We start from the raw sequence: 17221 nt of genomic DNA, 5'->3' as shown, positions 1-17221 counted from the left end.
GTCTTTGGACAGCCCTCCTAAGTACCCCCATGAAGGCCACCTTTGGGTTATTTCTAGAGGTTTTTTGAGCCATTGAATCTTCTGGCTTCCTAAGAGATGACCGATCCACTGCTGTCATGACTGGTCATTGAAATGGTCAAGCCTTTTTTAGCTCATTTCTACGTGGCACATTTCTACATATTTTTAGCTTTCCCTTTCACAGAGAGTTTTCTTCCATGGAACTGAAATATTTCATATCAGATAATGATTTTTTTTTCCTTGAAGAAAAGTGAAGAGAATGAATTAATCCACAACAGCACTGATGAGGGGAAAAGTTAATTGAAAAATATAATGAAAACACAGAGCTCGCTCCATCTTGTGTAGGCAATGGAAACATTGATATTGACAAAGAAAAATTAAAGTTTGCTACAGAGTTCAAACACACTGTTAATATATGTATGATGATAATGCATAGAATCTTTGGTAAGGAGCCTTAAGGCACTCACACAATGCTTATGCAAATGTTATGGAAAACTACAATATCAAATACTTAAACATTCTGTTTGTTTTTTTTTTTAAAAAAACAAACAGTCTGGTAAACACTTTGGCCCAAGTTCCACATAAATTTAGGGCTGTTTCCATGCTATCAGGAGAAACAAACCGTGCTGGAAGTGGAAGCCTACTGGGAAAGAAGAGCTTTTTACTGGTGGAGACTAGCCTTACCACGTCCCACATAACCCAGCTTCCTGTGGTCACTGCAGCTGTGCCTGAAGGTGTTTCTGTTTGTAATATGATGAACACGGACCCTTAGGCCACTGTTCAGTAACAATTCAGCAGAGCCTTTTGACTACCATAAAACATCAAAGGCTCGGATTAGAAGGTGGTAAAGAAAGAACTCTGCCCAACCCAACCTCTCAGGCATGCTCAGGCCAGGGCTAAGGAAAGCAAAGACCAGAATTAAAGAACATTGCCAAACTCACCCAGAAGCTCTCTGCATTTTGTTTGCTTGTGCAGGTACATGTGCACTGAAGGGCTGTGTTTGGGTGCTCAGATCTGGGTTCATTCATTCTCATCAGGCTCCCACTGAGATGCCAAAGGAAGTGATTTATCTTTCTAGTTTATTCTGTGGTCCAGGGAGAGGAGCAAGGATGGCTGGACTGACAGGCTGAATAGACTTCTGTCCCTCCATTTGCTGTGCTGATAGATACATCTCAGGGGATTAAGACTTACTTAATGTTTAATGTTAGGCGACATTAACAGGGATCTTCACATATGAAGCTGTTTTGTACTCAGAAATATCCCAGCCTCCAGTGTGCACATTGGTAGCTTTGTTCCAACACATAAAAGCAGTGAATGAACCGTGTCAAATTCAGGAGAAGATGGAGTAAAATGCAGGCAGAAACTTCAGAGATGCTGCAGAGTGAGTCCCAAGGTGAAGCACCCGCTGTCCCCACGGGGAGCAGGAGGACCACATGTGCACTGTGCTAACTTTGCACCCTGAACTATGCAAAATGTCCAGAGCCAGGCCAGCAAACACCTAGCAGCAGCAAGACCCTGGGGCTGTGCTGCAATTGTAAGTCACATTTCCCACCAAGTTTAGTCCTGCAACAAGTTTTTCCTTTTTCTTTCTAAATTGGATTTGAAGCACTCCTTTAATTTTCAATATAAAGCATCATCATCACTGGCTATACAGCTGTGACATGCAAGGAGATAAAAGCAATAAGCTTTTCTCCACACAACCTCTCTCATTGACTCCTGTAATGTCTGAGTTGGATATTTTGTAACCCTGCCGAATTAATTTTGTGCTCAGTGGCTCTTTCTGAACACAACGCCTTAAAAAAAGATCTGCTAAGAAATTCATTAACTTTACAATGTGGTTGGACTTCCTCCAGCCAAATTATTACATTTCTATAGTGCTAAAAATAAAGAAAAGCACTGTATAATTGAAACAACCCACACACACGGCAAGATTTATCTCTAAGACTCTGTACGGAAACCAAACCCTGGTTAATCTCCACCATGCAACACAGTGTTTCATATGATTAATACATAATACAAAATGTTACACATTTTCAAATAGATTCCCTGCAGGTAATAAATTACACGTCACAGCTGCATGTTTGACAGTAGACACTGTTATACATTTAATCAGCGAATGCAAAATGATGGTTTTTAAGCTGTAGCACAACTGCAGCATTTTGACGCTGCTTTGGCCAATGATTTCTCTCCAATCTGTCCGTGCCTTTTGCCTATAAGCTTCAACACACATAAGAGAAGAGCCTCTATTTACAGCATTCATATTCCATTTGTTATCTCTGCAAAAATCTTCCCTCTCCCTCAAATGCACTCATGTCAGATGGCATAGCATGCAATTATGCCCTGCATGGTAGGCCGATTCCCTCTCCTGACAGAACCCTTCACAACCAGTCCCTCACACGTCTGGAGTGCCAGCGCAGCATAGCCGTCACCTTTTTAATCTCTTCAGCCTAGGCATAAAATCATTGCGTTTCTGGCTCAGATTTCCAAAGGACTTTAAGGGATCTCGTATCCTGTTAAAAAGAAATGCTACAGGAATGTCTACTCCCTCAGGGTACTTTTTCCATCCTTTGGGGAAATGTACCTCTGTATCCATTAGGACGTTCGCTCTGCCACACAGCATATCAGGGATGCTATTTCGCTTGAACAGATAGTTAGTGTAATGACAGATTGCACTCTATCAAAAGGATCCATTGTAAAGAGATATAACATGAAAGAAAAATCATTTTCTCTGGGCTGCTATTCTTTTTGCCAGCCAGGTCAGTGAAAATTGACAAAATCAGCCCAATGTATGGATGAAGCGTTCATTTTTGACCCCAGCCAAACACTATCCAATATAAACAGAACTATCTGCTTTGCATCTGTGACTTTCCTGCTTCATCACTTCCAGCCTGACTGTGGCGTGAACACAGTGAACCTGTAATTGATTGGTATTTTTCCTGTTCTAACTGTATTTTCAAAAGAAAATATTTTTTATCTAATGATCTACATCATTGATACTTCATTAATCCCTGCGTTTTTCCCTATTAACTACTCACAGTTTATATTAAAAATGATTTACAACCCTTTTTTATTCATTGAGATCATCTCTCTGAATCTTACATGTTTTATCACTGCTTCCTCATCTTTTCTTAGCTATAATGGTTTCTAGCTTTCTTTTATTATTCTTTTTCTTGACCATGGGGAATTGAGTTGCTGAACAATTTCCAGGTTTTGTTAATGTTTCCCACTTCAGGCTCCTTTTCTCAGCAAGTTATGTTGACTATTGCCATAAGCTCTGGGGAAACCACTCTCCAACAGTGGAGTGTACAGGTTGCTGCTCAGTGCCACATTCTGTTTGCACAAAGCAAATGCAGCAAGACCACAGCTATCAGTTCCCAAACGCAAGCTTACTTTCAAGTCAGTGATAGACTTTTCCAACCTCATCAACCCCCCCAAGTATTTCCAGCATAGATTTACCCAGCTCAGTACAGGATTGCAATTATTTTTAAAAATAGATTTTATTTTCCATATGGAATGAAGCAAGGTGTTCCATGTGAGATACTCTACATGCTGGCCACGTTTTTCCTGCAATTTGTTTTAGAAAAATGCAAGTCCTCCTTCGCTACTGCAACAAACAAAAATGCTAGGCAAGCCAATTAGATGTATCTGTTAGAGCCTTAGTCCCTAAACTCCAACATGCTGTGATTATGAATGATCTGTAACAATGACAATGTTCCTGGATATCCAACCCAGAAAGCCTTCCTCTCGATACGGAGGAAGCCTGGTGTGCTATAAAATCTCTCCCTTTCAATACTCACTTATCTCCTTGCTTATCTACAGTATCCTGTCCTCTTGCTAAAGGGTGGACAGAAAGCATGGATTGGTATTGGTGCTGTTTTGTGCTTCCTTTCTGCATTTAGAAGACCTTGTGGGTCCGTAGATTTGTGCTGGAGGGATTACAGCTAGTTCAGTCTGACTTGTCAACAACTGCATTTCTTATGCTCAAGATCTTCTCTATTTTTCGGTGATAGCCCCTGGTCCAGGAAGAAACTGTTTGTCCTTTTGTCCTAACCCCACTGGGGAACATCCCACTTGTTCTCCACAAAGAGCCCTCAGAGAAGAGCAAATTTTGTTGCTTTTCTGAGCTCGTCTGCGTTCAACTGAACAACAGCCTTCAATTGCTTTTTCTGCTTTCTGCAGGACGTTTTGTCTAGTTGCTCCTTCATTATGCTGCTTTCATTGATCTAGCTCACCATAAAGCCAATTGGATCATTCACCTTATCCTTGTTGTTCTGTTAATTCCGGTGGTCTGCATTTTGCTGTCCTTATTCCTCGATGTCACCGGCCTTTAGCTCTTCCCCTGTGAGATCTGGAGCCACAGTAAATGATCCAGGAGTGTTTGGTGACATTTCACAAGTAGTCGCTTGTTCCTCAAGACTTTGGAACCTAATCTGCTACATAAGTAGGAGACATCCAGAGATAATGAAACCAACAAACAGACAAACAAAAGCCGAACTGAGTGAAGTCTCCAGATTTCCTCTGTGATCATTTCTCCTGTTAGCTGTTTGCTGTTTCTGCCCAAATGACCTCTGCTCAGCTGGGCTCACTGCTGGCCTTCCCTGCCTCTTCATTAAAGGTTACCCAAAACACACACAGATCAAGTTCAAATGCGGCACACGCCTGGAGCAAAGTATTCAAGAATAAAGGGCACTTTCCAAAAACCAGTGGTAAGAGCCCCTGACAAAAGGCTGGCTCAGTCACCTCAAAGACTCGAGGCCAGCAGCCTGCACCTGAGAGCAAAGCCTGGAAGGGGTCGATCACCACAGCTCTGCAGTCCGCATGCAGTGTGCCTCTCCCAGCATTGCTCCTAGCTTAGTATCTGCCTTTTACAAAACACTTTCCATTGGGTCTCATTAAGTTCCTGTTTGCTTTCGGTTTTTGCTGCTGTGTCGAAAATAAGTAGCAAAACAAGGAGTGGTTTGTGTGCAGACTAGACAACAAATTAAGTATTTGGTCAAAGTGCAATCTGGAAAAGGAAGCTGTAGAAGCACTATAAGGAGGGAAAGTTGAGCATTCATTGAAAAGTTGAATACCATTGGAGAGGGAACTTTAGTACTATAGATGGATGAGCTAGTCATGCTGAATTAGAGTACTCTGGACTTCTAGAAACCACCACCTCTGGTTACCCAGAAATGCCATCAGCTGCCTATATGTCAGCACAGAATACAGGGCTTTCCCTGCCATAAAACCCTGCCAAATCTTTAAGCCCTTAGCACGTGATCCCCCATTCACAACACATTCATATACAGCCCAAGGAAACATTTTCACTGTAGTTCCTTATTTCGTGTTGAAGTAGAAGTTATGACAAAACAAGAAAGCTGCATGTGATAATACTATATCTATTAGCATCCGTAAATAAACTATGAAAACAGTATGAGAATTGAAAAGTGATCTTGCAACAAATTTTTCAATACAAAAAATAACATCCAGATGGCCAGGACTGCAGCAAGTTCCCTCGGCTATTAGAGGAGGCTGGCGTGGAAAACTAAAATGATGCTGATGGAGGATGGACAAGTGCTGAAAGAGGAAAAAAATGGGGAATTTTGAAGAAAATGCTTCTGGGGATTCTGAAAACAGCTCAGGAGAGACCATTTGTACTGCAACCCAACAGCCTGGCAGCAACAGCCAGCCCACCTCTTTGAACACAAGGGAAACCACAGTCTGCTGAGAGCTGGTTATTAGACTTGCTGTTTCCAAATGACTCAGCTAAGCAATGCGTGTCAGAGACCTGCCTTCCAAGTGAAAAGCGATGTTTAACACTAATATTTTCGATGAGTTTGTTTCAATTGACTTGACTACACCATTATTCTGGGGAATTTTAAGCGTTTACAAAGGTGATGATTCACACAAAGAATGAGAAATGTCTACACCATGACAAATACTTTCAAAAACACAAGGAGATCTCAAAGAATATGCCCAAGTACCTTTATGCAACCCCATAGACTAAGGAATCCCTTCCAAAGAGGTCAGATTCAAAGGGTTCCAATCAGTTCTGGTTCTGCACAAATCTAGTTGAATGTCCAGAGCTGTGAATCACAACAAACTAAACCCAAGTTTGGTGCATGGATGAAAGAGGAAAAAAAGCAATACTGTTATAAAAATTCAGATGATGCTTTAATCTAGTGGAATAGTTCCAAGTAGCTGGTGGTAGGTTGGTCAGTACTCAAGCCAGCTTGGCAATCCGCATCATGTGGACAGAAACTGGCAGTAAATTTAGGAGAAATCTTGAGCATCTGCAACTTTACCCATTAATTTGATGTCACCTGATCATGAAATATGACAGAGCTGTAATGCCGGCTGAAGTCATAACAAATTCTTAAGACGATACAATTTACAGGGAGGAAAGACAACTCAGTTCCAGCCAAGGTGAATGCCATCACAAGATGTGTCACGGATGCATCTTCCAGAAGCACCACTCTCTCCAGCTATGGGACGTTATTCAAAGCCATAGGACACAAGGTCTGATAAACACGCCAGAACATTAAAAACAGCATGTTCAAATTTCTTACTGAGGGAACATTGGCTGCATGAGAGCTAATTGGCTCACTTTTCGGCTGAGAAAGATGTAGGGTTTCCAAGGTTTTAGTTGCATGGCTTGTAAGTTCAGAGCTGTGCTGCCCAGAGCAGATGTGGTTAGAAAGGACTTTTCAGTAACCCCTCCATTTAACACACACAATTCTGTGCGGACATTATTCCTTCAAACAGGTAAAAACCAGCCCCTCTTTTGTAAGCACAAGCATAAACGTATGCATCAAGGAACAGGCAGGGGGCAGATTTAAATCACAGAATCTCAGAATGGTTAAGGCTGGAAGGGACGTCTGGGTGCCTCCGGCCCAACACCAGCCCCAACGGTGTCACCCCAAGCAAAGTGCCCAGCACCACGTCCATGCTGCTGCTGGAGATCTCCCTTAGGTAGTCCTTTCAACTGCTTTCACCTATTCTGACAGACATTTTTGTTCCCATAAGATAAGGCTTGTACACCCATTGCACGAGACAAAGAAAGAAATTGGCTCAACATCTTCTCCCAGAACCTCACTAGAGAAAGAGCAGAGGTTACTCCACTTTTCTGTCGTGCGCCTACTGCTTGGTCTCTATTTGAGCCATGCTTCTCAGCAAATCTTTCTGTTGAGGCTGTCATTTATCAGTTTTGGTTCAGAAAACGTTGGGGGGAAAGAAAGGGAAAACATAACTTTAGTGCTTTCTCTCCATTTCTCAGCAGCTTTCGGCATTTATGAGCGGAGCAGAAGTTGGGGTTTGGGTCTTTTGTATTTGAAGGATACATTCTTCACAGAACAAAGACAGAGCTCGCAGTGCCATTAGAGAATATGCTTTATACAAGCAATCCACGGGCAGAGACCAAATACAGACCATTTACTGGATAAAAATTTAAAACAGAGAGCTCACCAGTAAATCACTAATAGACAAATAGTCAAAATCCAGCACTTTGTAGTACTGCAGGGGTTTTTGTTTGTTTTGTTTTGATTTGTTTTTGGTTTTGCTTTTTTGTTTTTCCCTTGCAAATGGTTTGCCCAGCTCTATTTTAAAATCAGATCTGTCAGCAGCTCCCTGGGGTATTTCTGTTTCTTTGGTTTTGCATCAGGAAATATCAACATGTGGAAAAAACTTCAATATACTGCTTATTATACACAGCCCCTGTGTATGAGCAAACAGCTTCTGCAATACTGGGCTGCTATGCAGGCAAGCTACCCACAAACTGGCAAGCTATTTGTTAGACTGTCAAAAGACAAAGATGTCAAGCTGATCAAAGCTCCTCTGTTAAGCTTTAAAATATCTGTTATTCTAAGCAATCAGAAAAATCCTGGGAATTAATGTGTAATTTGGCAAAAAGACCCATATAAGCCATGCTGCCCCCAAACTAGAAGAATTCAAATGCATGTACTTGGAAATATTCTGCTTCTTGCAAAGAAATAAGAGAGACAAGCAAAGAGAGACTAAAAATAAACCAGCACTGAGGGCCAGTGTGATGCAGAATCATTTTATTGCAACACACCAAACTATTTAGTCAGATAAATATGCTTAAATAGTTTTGCCAGAGTTGGGGAGAAAACAACAGCTTTGTGGCCTACTTATTTTCTGAAAGGCTTATTGCAGCCATATTTTATTTTGTAGAAATTTTCTATTTTCTGTGCATTTTAGGTCCAATTCTCAAGAGGGAGGCTTCGATGCATTAATTTCAATGCACATTATGAGAATATCACCAGCCAAGTGTCCTGCACACAATTTCTAAACATATCAAAATACAGAAATACTTCATGCAAAACTTTTTTTTTTTTAATGTCAGTTTCTTCTTTTACTTGCACTGAGGTGGAAGCACAGATTTCGGAGATTTTTTGCATTCAACTATTGGCATCACGAGTCTGCCCAAACCAAGCTGTGGTAATCATTCGAGTCTTTCACTTTACCAATACGTCCTGTGATGCGATATTTTCTTACCACCGCTTAAAAACATCAGTGATGCAGCATCAGTGGACACTGAATCAGATCCAAAAAGATCATCTGTAAGCATACAAAACGGCTTCAAGACTTTTAGAAATTATCTCAAGACATGGAAAGAATCAAAGCAGAGCTGCTGCTGTGCCACAGGTCAAAACTGACCTTTGCAGAGCTGCACAAAGAGAGAACAAGAATGGCAATGCACACAGAGGCAAGCTAGTAGGTTCCTTATGGAGAAAAGTAAAAGAGGCTTGACCGCATAGTTTCCCTGTGCTGTCATAGGCTATAGCTCCAATAAAATCCAAGTGCTTATGCAAAAGTTGATTTTTAACCATCCTTTTTAAAGCTCATTCTAAATAGGCTGCTCCTAAGGATAGGACTTAAGCACTATCGGATCAGGGAAAAAAAAGGTAGAAAAAGTAAAGGGAAAGGACAAAACAGAAAGTGGGGAACAGAAGGAGAGATGAGTACCAACCATGAAACATCATCAGGGCACAGTTAAGACGCAGCAGGGAAGCAATGCATCAATCTGGCCATTCAGAGCTTGGGCAGGTACAGACTATCCTCAGGACCTTTTGCTTGAAGCTCCTTGGGTCATTCACTTCTGTTCTTACAGCATAACACACAGCAGAGCCCTCACTCTTCCTCCCCAGCTTTTGCCTCCCCTGGTTGTCACCCTACCTATTGTGTAATTAAAGATACCTTATAATTATTAGTGCCAAGTGAGGTATCATGTCAGTCATCACCAACAACATGACACAAACAAGGAGGGAAGATGCTCTAAACACATCCCTACTGGAACGGCCTGATTTTTGTCTCCCCTCTCAGCACCAGGAATTGCTCCAGAGAGCAATGAAAGCATGAAAATTAAGTTAACCTTGACTCAGAAACTGAAAGAAGAAGGAAGTTCTGACAGGTAGGGAACAGTTTCTGGGAATTTCTCCTGCTAGAGAAAAGGAAAGAAGACTTTGATACAATGAAAATGGACCACATCCAGCAATTGAGGATTTCCCCTTCAAATACAGTGATTTTATGACATAACTGAAGGTCAGGATGTAGTACCATGCGCTGAGCAGTCAGCAAGGTGAGCACTGGTGTGCACTGCACTATGTATCTGCCAACTAGTTCTCAACTAATGCTAAATCCCAGAAAAATTCAGGGAGGAGGGAGCAGGACTGCACACACACACACTTTTTTTTTTTTTTAAACCAAAGGAGAAAAGGTACAAAAAGGGTGGTGGATTTACCTCTCATGAAGGGTTTTCTCATACTCGTGTTACCAGGACAGACACGGAGACATGGCAAGAGAGATGGGACCTTGGCAATGTTCTGCTCCCTGCAGTAGAACATGCAGCCAGCCAGCCTGTGCTCCGCTCCCATCAGGTCCAGGACAATCCCTCAGTAATTCTTGCCATTTTTCATTTCCATCACTTCATCTCTACCTCCAGTTGCTAAACATTAGCTGAGGGTGATCCTTTGCTTATTTTCTCTGTACCAGTCTAAGCATGACGCTGAATCCAGTTCCAGACATGCACTAGGCTCTTGCAAAGCAAAAGAAGCAGCCAGGCCTTGAAGTTTAAATACTCAGGAGGTATGAAGTTTTCAGAGGTTCGTTCCCTGAAACAGCTGCACCTGTTTTTCTTACTTGCCTTTAATCCCACTAAGTGGCTATACACGTGCAGCAATTACGTCCAGCTACCAGGACCCTCCAATTTGCTTTGAATGCAGCCTGGGCAGGCAGTTATCCAGACTACATCAGTCAAAGTAATGACAGCAAAAAAGATTAAAAAAGAAAGCGTGAGGAGGAGGATGACATTCCAGAAGATGATAATTGAGGAACTACGAGAACGTTCATTAAGTTTGACAATTTCAAGCTAAAAGGCTTCTGCCCTGGCAGGTGTTTAATCTCCCACTTAACCCTTCACACCTGCCCTCCCTGCCCAACACTGTTCCAGGTGTCCCTGCATCCCAGATGAGCAATTGCCAGTGACCCTAACGGAGGCAATCCACCTTTCTTCTAATTCCTTGGCCATCACAAGACACCTAAAGGCACATTGACCCAGATCCCAAGCACATTTATCCTAAAAAATCGCCTGATTTGGACCAGTCAGTCAACAATGGAGTATAAAAATTCTAGAAAAGCTGGGTGTGTGCAGGGTGCGTTCTGTATAGTTGTGCTTGTCTTAATTAAAGCTCTGTGCTTAGGGGCCTCTTTCTGAGAGGTGGGTCCCACGTGGTGTGATAATTCTTCCCACGACTTTGTAGAAGCTAAATCCTTCCCTTTTTGCCAACTTCCTTCCTTGTTGCTTCTGCCGTACTCTTGGCCCCACATCATCTGATCATTGCTGCTTTTTCCTGCTTCTTTTTTTTTTTTTTTCACCTGATGATGATGCCTCATAACTGTCTTAATCAAATTCACCCCAGAAACGTTTGGGACCGCCCTTTCTGCAGTTGTAGGGATTTTCTTTGCCCTTCCATACCAAAATAGACTGTCAGATTTAGTTTCCGTTCACTATTCAGAAAAATCATTTTTCTCTGTTTCGGGTTTTGTTTTGTTTTGATATATTGCTAAACCCTTCTGTAGCTAGATGTCTTCGACAGCAAAATGTTTCAGATTGTACCGATGAACTCCAAATGCATCTGGGGTGGGAATCTGATAAATATAATGATTAACAATTCTAATGCATTCTGGAACAGTCAGCGCAGCACACCCACCGTGCAGCTCTATCCAACAAATACATCAACAAGTCAGCTGGAGGGGTTGGCATTTAGAGCAAATCACTCAAGTCTGTGCTCCTTGCTTCCCGGCTGCTCTCTCAGTGCTGCAGAAGCACAGAGATTTCAAGGTGACAAGGAGCTCGGGAGATCTGAGCGGTGCACTGACTTTAATTGCTAAGTAAACTGAAGAAATAATAGAGAAATGAAAGCTGACTTTTATCTTTATAAGTGCAAAAGAGTCCTAATTAGATGGGTTAAATCATGCTCCAGCCTGCAGCGTGAAAGAGCAGCCCTGTGTGATTCTTGTCCAGGCAGCCTGGGCCTTCGTCCTGACTTTTACCAGGTGTTGAACTACTCACAGAGCGAAACTGCAGGATTAGTGCCTTGCCCAGCTTTTGGATTTATACAGGAAAGTCTAGGGAGCTGTTGATTTGAGTGGAAGAGGTGATTTGTCTTTAAGAAGTGTTGCAAATTACATGAGGAAAATAAGTCGAATACAGGCAGAGCATCCTCTACAGCAACAGGAAGTCTTGGCAATTTCTGTGAGCTGATGATCCTTGATGAAAAATTTCAGCTCCCAGATAAGCCTTAGAAATAAATCTGCACACAAAAATTATTTAGGGCCTGAGCCAGCACATTCAATGGCACACATCGTCTTGATGGGGTGGGAATTGAATCGGGCCCTCTTGTGCTAGACTTTCAGTCTGTGATACACCTCAATAACTTCAAAATCCAGGAGTCTGGGATGTTAAAAGTTTGAGGAAACTTGATTACCGAAGGACCCCTTCTAGCCTTATGTTGTTATCGTCCTTTCCATTCAGGGGCAATGGACTTTCCAAACAAGCTTCCCTGACTTAGGAGCAGTTCTGATCCAAGCCAGCTTTAACAAGTAATTGTTAAATTGAGCCAGTGGTTGGCTTACTAAATTCAGGATTGGCTTATCTACATCAATTATTTTAAAGATCACTATCTTCAAATTCTGCTTCTATAGCTGCCTCTTTAATATGATTCTCCTGCAGGAAAAAACAAGCGTCAGCAAATGGAATCTGGCAAGAAATGAATCAAATAAACTTAAAATAGTGTCATGGTGCCTATATTAAATTTCATTTGACTGAAGTTATGCATCTGAGAACCCCATTGTTCATAGCTAAAAGAGAAAAGAATTGATGACATCAGCAATTTATTTCATTATATCACTATAGGATGATAAATAATATTTTCTTCAAGTCCTTCTGTGTTCATCTGAAGTCGTTTTAAAGAGTGCATACAGTGTGTTTGTACTTAAATTATTCTACTTTCAAAATCTTGGGGAGCTGAGACAGGAAGAGATAATTTGTGGGACAGCTTGAGACACTTCCCTAACAGTTGTAATATTGCTGCAATTGTCCTCTTGCTTCCTACAAAGCGCAGAACTAATGCTGCATGGGAAGCCCTTTCACCAAGTATGCTCCTTGTCCTCCTCCTCAGGATGGAGATTTTTGGAGGAAGGAAAGCTTTTTCTGAAATCCAGGAGGTTTTTCTCATTGCTCTCAGCAAAAGCAGCACCAGGAATAGCGTGTTTTGTTTTTCTACACCAGTCCTGTTTAGATTCCTCTCCTCTTCTTGATCAACCCTACTTTAGTTGTCTGCTTGAATTTAGATGGTTTGTTTCCATTTAGCCTGACCTTGGTCTGTTCCCTTTTGTTGTTTTTCCTCTAACACTCCCGGTATCCTGGCTTTTGTTGCAGGACACAAATAAGATCACATTCTGCTCCAGTGCCTGAGTTACAGTCATGGACCACTGCAGGACAGATGAGAGATTTACTACTCCTCTAGCCTGTATCTTCAAGCTCTGAACAGGATTCATGGTAAGGGTCATTCCTGTGGAACCAACTGTTATAAAAACCAGGCTGAGGAAAAAGGGGGTGGCTAAAACGGTGCCCATGCGGAGGGTACTCCATTTCTTCATACACTGTTGCTATTACCCTGATCCAAATCAGTCACACTGCAGCAGATTGCATTGCAACTGGAATGAAAAGTAGCTTTTATATATATATATATATATATATATATATATCCTCATGGTGAACCTTAAGACTTTTTGAAAATAACCCAGAAACTTAAATCCATCTCAGAAATTCTTCCCAATTAAATGTTACGTGACCTTTCATATGTCTTTGTCTGATTCTTCGTCTCAAATTATCAGATATTGTTCATTTAAATTACTAGTTTCAAATGCTCAAATTCTCTCTTTTTCAAATTCACTCCTTTGAAATTCTTTGACTGGCTAAGGAAGTAACACATTAAAAGACATATTACCCCTGATTCTTTCTTTTCCTCTTTCTTCTTTGCCCTTCAGATTTTTTGCCAGGGCTCAATGGATGAACTGGGCTGCAAAAATGAGCAAATTTTAGAGGTGGGTGAATACTTTTTGGAAGCTGTTTCCTACTTGCCACAGGAGACACAAACTTTTCCCTGTTCTCTGTGGTCAAGGATTAGACAACCCTTGGGTGTCACAGAGCTGAGGCTCTTGGTGACAGGCAGCTTTCCATGTATTTTGGCAAATGGTGGGAAGTTTTTCGGATTAGTGGTGGCTCCCTTTGCATGCAGTGAGATGCTCCAAGTTGAAGTCCTTGACCCTGTCCTCACACCTTTCTTTCTCTCCTTTCTCACCACCATTAGGACAGAGCCCCTCCTCTCTTCTCCCACCTTCCAGAGGCAAGCCAAAATGGAGGCAGTTTGGGAGCTAGATTTTGGGGCTGTTTTGCTACACCCAGCAATATCTGCACTAACAGTTGCACTGTCTGTGAAAAATCCATCTCGTAAGTGACAGAGTAATAAATCCATATGGTGTGTTGTGGGATTTCCCAGTCCAAATCAACAACTCCATCATATACCAGTTCTTCACGTTACTGCACTCCAGCCTTCAAGGGTGGGAAGAAGGCTTTTTTGCTACAGCAGACAGGTGAACACCTCCACAGTAGGTGGTATTGCTCTAGCAAGGATGCTAATTCCAGCAGTACCCCCCCATGCTTTGAACTGGGAACAATCTGGTAGTTTCCTAAAACCAGATTTATTTTTTTTCCAAATGTATGCACTACGTTTCTTTACAGTTTGCGGATCATACTTTCCTAAGTCTGTAACAACAGCCGTTGCTCCTTAGTTTCTGGGAATTAACTTCTAAAAATACTCCAGTGTTCATATTATGTTCCCTTTACCTGAATCAAATCAGACTTTCCTTAGAGCAGAATGCCAAAGTGAAAGGCACACTAGAGACTGTAACGCTTCTACAAGACCACATGCTAATATAACCATTTCAGGCTTTAAACATGTATTTTTTTTCCTCTCTTTCGTCTAAACAATTTGGTATTTCTGAAAACATGAAACAGCCTGGTTTTTTAACAATGTGCAGTACAAAGAGCTTTTACATTTTCTTTTCAAGCAAAACTAAAGAGTGGAAGCAGCAGCTTCGCATTGCTCAGACACTTTCATTTCTGTTAAAGAAACTGGCAGTTTGTTTTCCTTAGCAAGCTGCAAACCTCTTTTATCAAGCTTTGCACACTAGCAGTGAAAGCCTGGGAGAAAAATCCCAAGCTGTTGATGAAAGTGGCTTTCAATTCTTGGTGAAAATGCAAAGGGGAGCTTCAAAACAGAGAGTAATGCTCTCTGACAGTGAAAAGGGAAGGATTCTTACAAGAAAATGGTGAAAACGGAAGGTTTTCTGCCATGGCAAGCTCTGTTCGCTAGTGAAAAGTGTGAAATACCGTGCTTGAGAGATTCACAGCCACTCATAAAAATGTCAGTGTTGATGTATGAAGTGAAAAATCGCAGGTTTTATCAGAAATCCCATCTGTGTAGTTTAGTTTCCATCACTTAGGAGGCTTAAACACACATACACCCCTATATATATATTTGTAAATATACATAATTTATGTTGAGAAAATGAGGTTTGTGTTTTTCCTATTAACTTGGAATATATTCACCTCCATTATTGTTCTGTTACTGGTTTCCAAACCACATATTTCTCACCTCTGTAATTTAACTTACTGTGGAGTTAAATTTCTTTAGACTACAATTTTTGTTACAAGTCAGGCTATCTTTCAATAAAAAACCTCTTCTCTTTCCCTCTTTCATTAATAGGAAAAAATGTATTTTCACCCACTGATCAGTGGTGTAAGTCCCGACTAGTACCAGCAAACAAGAACCTCCCTTAGGTACAACGCTTTTACTTGTCTGAGACAGATTGTTTTTCAATCCAGAGAAAAGTAATTTCATAAAATCATAGCATGGTTTGGGTTGGCAGGGACCTCACAGCCCATCTAATTCCAGCCCCTGCCATGGGCAGGGCCCCCTGCCCCCAGCCCCCTGCCCCCAGCCCCATCCAGCCTGGCCTTGGGCACCGCCAGGGATGGGGCAGCCACAGCTCCTCGGGGCAGCCTGCGCCAGGGCCTCACCGCCCGCAGAGCGAAGAATTTCCTCCTCATATCTAATCAAAATCTCCCCTTTTTTAGTTTAAAACCATTACCCCCTGTCCTGTCTCTGCACTCCCTGATAAAGGGTCTTTCCCCAGTTTCCCCATCTCCATTTCATTAATTAATGCAGAAGCAAGAAATATAAAACGGAACAAAAAATTTTGGGAAAAAAAAAAAAAGAAGCTTTAAATAAGGGGGAAGAACTGAATGCATTTTCCTAAGTGTTCTCTTTGACTTTGGTACAGGGCCTGGGATCCACCCACGCAGAGACAGGCACAGGACTGTGGCTGTGCAAGAAATCACAGCTATGTGATAGGCAAAATTAAATGGACTTGCTGGATTGGAACTCTCCCATCTGGGAGCTGAAAATGGCTGAAGCAAGAAAACGACCTAACGTGAATATACGAGCATCTTAGCAAAGATAATCAGAGACATGCAAAAGAAATCTCCGTATACGAATGTAACTTAAATCCTCTGAAACACCGAGAGCAAATCTGCAGGAGTTGTTTGGTCTCCCTTTACAGTTAACAGATTGCGGTGGATATCTGCCAGGGTTTAACTCACCCCACCGAGAGAGGAGCCCCTCTTATTCTACTAATCTGGAATATCTCTAACGTCAGCTGTCTCACTCACAAGTTTAATGTGGTGAAAGAAGTGCAACTACCCCACAAATTACCTAACCCTAAAATAAGAATGATTGCCCTTCTAAATTATTTGTTCTAGCATGAGTTTACCAAGTTAAAGGAGTCACTGGGGGAACTTGCCCAAGTCATACACAATGCCAGACAAATTGATTGTAATTCTCGTTTCTTGCCTGAAAAAAAATCAGTGCTGTGGTCCTGCATTCAGCTTTTCTAGACACATTTATTGACAATATCTGAATTTCTATTAGTTTCACTAAGAGGCCAAAAGGTCCTAAAGGGCAGTGAGGAAGAGGGGAGCCAGGCACAGCCACAGACCTCTCCAGCAGGTCTGACTTCGTAGCGTGCCCCCGATCTCCCTGCCCACCTGAAGCAAGGCTCACGGGCTCTGTACAGTGAGTGCTCGGGGACCTCTGCAGGGCTGGGCACTGCTGACACCGCCTCACGAAGGGCTGGGTCAGCACTGAATCGACCGACCAGTGATCAATAGCTGCCAAAATGTCTTAGCATTGGACGCATCCTTGTCCAATTCAAAATGTATCGGGAGAAGTCATTAAAAATGAAAATTATTCGTCCCATTTGTAACTAAATCCATTCCAAATGTCATCAGAAGAGCCTTTGGCACACAGAACTACCTCTGTGTATAACTTTAAATTACGAAGGTTTGATCCTTCACAATCCAGAATCAACAGATCTTCTGCATCTCTGCTGTGGATGGCGCTGGAAACGCCTGAAGATGTCCCGTGTGCCTGCCAGGAGCCCTCGTATGGAAAAGTGCAGCTGAAGCGTGAAAGCCGGTGTGGTCACGGGGCTGCAAACCTCACACAGAAAGCAGGACATCCAGAGGCACGCAACCAGGAGGGATGGTAAAGTGAGAATTGTTTGGGGTTGTGGCTCTTTA

The 17221-nt window shown here is 42.0% G+C and overlaps 1 protein-coding gene across 9 annotated transcripts in view; it reads right to left on the bottom strand.

Annotated features, from left to right (window-relative positions):
* Window positions 1-17221, bottom strand: part of LOC310900771 (uncharacterized protein) — a 332787-nt gene that overhangs the window by 74854 nt on the left and 240712 nt on the right. The window contains exon 4 of one of the 9 annotated variants that reach the window (XM_083839210.1): window positions 9758-17221. This exon is cut by the window's right edge and continues 3500 nt beyond it. The exons of the other annotated variants lie outside the window; for them this stretch is intronic. The gene's annotated coding sequence lies outside the window, so the exon portion shown is untranslated. The remainder of the gene's footprint in view (window positions 1-9757) is intronic. 9 annotated transcript variants of the gene reach the window in all.

Source organism: Anser anser (genome assembly GCF_964211835.1).
Source record: "Anser anser genome assembly, chromosome: 5".
Taxonomy (NCBI): domain Eukaryota; kingdom Metazoa; phylum Chordata; class Aves; order Anseriformes; family Anatidae; genus Anser; species Anser anser.
The sequence above is the reverse complement of the archived record's forward strand: the minus strand, read 5'-3'. Positions and strand labels throughout refer to the sequence as shown.